The sequence below is a fragment of the Ursus maritimus genome, unplaced genomic scaffold (genome assembly GCF_017311325.1).
Source record: "Ursus maritimus isolate PB19 unplaced genomic scaffold, ASM1731132v1 scaffold_11, whole genome shotgun sequence".
NCBI classification, from domain to species: domain Eukaryota; kingdom Metazoa; phylum Chordata; class Mammalia; order Carnivora; family Ursidae; genus Ursus; species Ursus maritimus.
The window spans coordinates 6528287-6531628 of record NW_024423453.1 but is presented as its reverse complement, the minus strand read 5'-3'; the positions used below and the strand labels follow the sequence as shown (position 1 = coordinate 6531628).

General features: G+C 35.9%; 1 pseudogene; it reads left to right on the top strand.

Annotated features, from left to right (window-relative positions):
- Positions 1-389: 389 nt before the first annotated feature.
- Positions 390-2960, top strand: LOC103661834 (annotated as a pseudogene).
- The last annotated feature ends 382 nt before the right edge of the window (positions 2961-3342 follow it).

The following is a 3342-nucleotide window of genomic DNA, read 5'->3' as shown; positions in this document are numbered from 1 at the left end:
AAAAAAAAAAAAGAAAACCTTGATCTCTACCTAACACATACAAAAATTTAATTGGAGATTAAGGGTTTTTTCTTATGAATATCCTATTCCTAATTTAATACATAAAAATGATGTCTTGGTGATACTTCTATTTGCATTTCTTTGAATACTAATATAGTTTAACTTCTTAAATTTTCTGCTTATATATTTTTTTCTTTATGATATTCCTCTTTGGAATTTTTTTGCTTATTTTTCTAAAATATTCATTAATTTTGTAAAAGCACCCTAAGAACTAAGAATATTAACCCTTTTTTATTATATGTGTTATTATTCATAGTTCATGGTATTTCTCTGTCTCTAAAATTAACATATACATTTTATTTAAGCAAATTAATTAATGTTTTTCCTTTATGGCTAATGTCATACATAGAGATACTTCCTCCAAGGTAATGGAGAAAGTATATTTTCTTCCTATATTTTATGGTTTCATTCTATGCATTTAAATCTTAATCCAGTTAATATTACCTTTGGCATTTTATTTGAATTATGGCTATAACTTTGTTTTTAAGTAATAGTGAGCCTGTTGTTTCAATATCACTTATTGAATGGTTAATAAAGCTTTTCAATATTTTGAGATGCTATCTTCATCTCCTTCTAAAATTGTATGTATTTTTATATCTATTTCTGGACTTCCTTTTTATTCTTTTGATCTGTGTGTTTTTACCTGTGACAAGAGCGCTACATAAAATACTATCTACTGTTTGAAGGGGATAGATAGAATTGTATTTAGCATTGGCTGGAACTTAAACAGAATGTTAATAAAATTGATAATAATGTCAATCCTTGTATCGTGCCTGACCAAAGCTTCCAAAACTGATTAGAAGACTCAGATGACTGACCCACACAAGAAGGAAAGAGAATCCAAAGCCCTGCTTCTTCCAGCACAACTTTATGGCAGCAATGTGACCATGAGAGACAAGTTACCATATTACCAATAGTAGACAAGCAAGAAAGGTTTCCTGTGGGTCTTCTACAGTCTTTTATTGAAGTACAGTTGACATACAATGTTATATTAGTTTCAGGCATACAACATAGTAGTTCGACATTTATATACATTACTAAGTGATCATCACGATAAACCTAGCTACTGTCTGTCACCATACAAAGTTGCTACAATAAGAAACATCAAAAGTACTATACATGGTTGAAACTTCATTATAAAAACAAAATAAAACAAAAAACATACCCTTAGTTTGTATTTTTCATACTACAGATTTATTGTGATTTATAGGGCAAAACCAAAAAGTCATAGTATGGATAGATATCTTCATGCCTCAGAATGAACATAGTTAACATTTTAAAAACCAGTGGTCTATTATAATGCATGAATCTTTTGCTACTAATTCCTAAGAAAGGCAGAGGGAATAAGAAAAGGTAATTAAAATGATTAAAATTAAAGATACTTCCATACATTTAATTATAAATTTCACTTATGGTTTTAAACCCATGGAGAGTATAAAAAGAATAAAAAACTAAGTTGGGTAATATATTCCTGAATGGCAGGAAAGGAGGAAATCCTTTAGCCTTGAAAGGAGTTATCGTGATACTAATACAACTACATTACATATTGAGAGGTAAATACACAGAACTCGATATTTCATGATGAGATTACAGATGCTAAATAGACAGGTTCTAACAGGGCCTTAAAAATTCAATAGTGAGATGTGCAGAGTAGTTTGGCAGTGGAGTATGAAAATGCTATTTCAAGCCCTTTGAAACCAACAATTGGGAGGATTAAATCTTTGCTTTCCTCCAAATATTCCCTGTGACCTTCAGCAAGAGAGAAAACACCGAGATAAGAGGCATATTTAGTGTGACGATCTAAGCATGTCCCCTCATTGTCCCATTAATTTCTGTAAGTTACTGCTTTTGATGGAACGAGATAGAATATGCTGCCTTATTTAAATCCCAATTTAAACTGAAGAACTGGGTTTATACTTCCTACAGAGGGATAATAGAATGGTATTCCAAATTAGCTCTATAAATTGATGAAAAAAATGACCCTGTGATTATATACACAATAATTCTTATCATACACGTTCCTATTTCTTTAATTCATTTGCCTGTTCAATTATCTATTCAGCAATCGCTGTGGAGTTCCAGGTATATAAATTTGGCAAGGTTTTGGGTTTATCAAATACCTTTAGATTCAGGACTACTCTGGAAGAAGTCTACAGTCCAATGTGTCTTCTGCCAACGAAAAATGAAACAATATGGATTCTCTCTTTCCAGACCTGGCTGAGCAGAAGGTGCCATCACGGGAGATGACGTCCACACGAGGACCAAGAGGTTTCGTGCAAGGAGCCCAAGAGCCAGGACATCTACCTGAGACTGTTAGTCAAGCTGTACACACAGGTTTCTGGCCAGACAAACCAATTCTACCTTTAACCAAGCTGTGTTGAAGAGGTTGTTCCTGAGTCCCACCAACCTGCTGCCTCTGTCCCTTTCCTGGATGATCTGGAAGATGAAGCTGCCTGGCCAGGAAAACAAAACAACTGTGGTTGTAGGAAGTATAACCAATGATGTGAGTGTCCAGGAGGTGCCCAAACTAAAGGTGTGAGTCCTGTGCATGAGCAGCTGAGCCCGGGGCTGAATCCTCAAAGCTGGAGGCAAGATCCTCACATTTGACCAGTTGGCCCTGGACTCCCCGGGGCTGTGGCACCATCTTGCTCTCTGGTCCACGCATGGGCCGAGAGGTATAGGCATTTTGGTAAGGCCCCAGTAACCCCTCACAGCCACATCAAACCCTACACGTGATCCAAGGAGAGAAAGTTCAAGGGCGCCAGGGGCTGCAGGGCTAACTGGGGCTGTAAAAACCAACCCCAGATCCTGTCTTGTTATTAACAAGATTTTGAATGCTGAAAGAAAGAAAGAAAGAAAGAAAGAAAGAAAGAAAGAAAGAGAAAATTAAGAAAAGAACAAAGAAAGAAAAGAAAAGAAAAGAAAAGAAAAGAAAAGAAGGGGAGGGGAGGGGAGGGGAGAAGAGAAGAGAAGAGAAGAGAAGAGAAGAGAAGAGAAGAGAGGAGAAGAGAAGAGAAGATGGTAACGAAGATAGTGGGCAGACTAAGCACAGAAGAGGGAATAATCATCACCACCTAGGAAGAGAATAATTATAAATGGTCTTGGAACCAAAACGATCAGGACTTGTATTTTAGCTGTACCATGAACTAGCTGTGTGTCTGAAGACACTACCACCTTACTCTGTAAAGTAGATCTTTACTGAGTACTTCACAGGATTATTGGATGGACTCTGTAGACAGTACAAAGCCTTAGCAAAATTATTACATGATATACGTGAAAGCT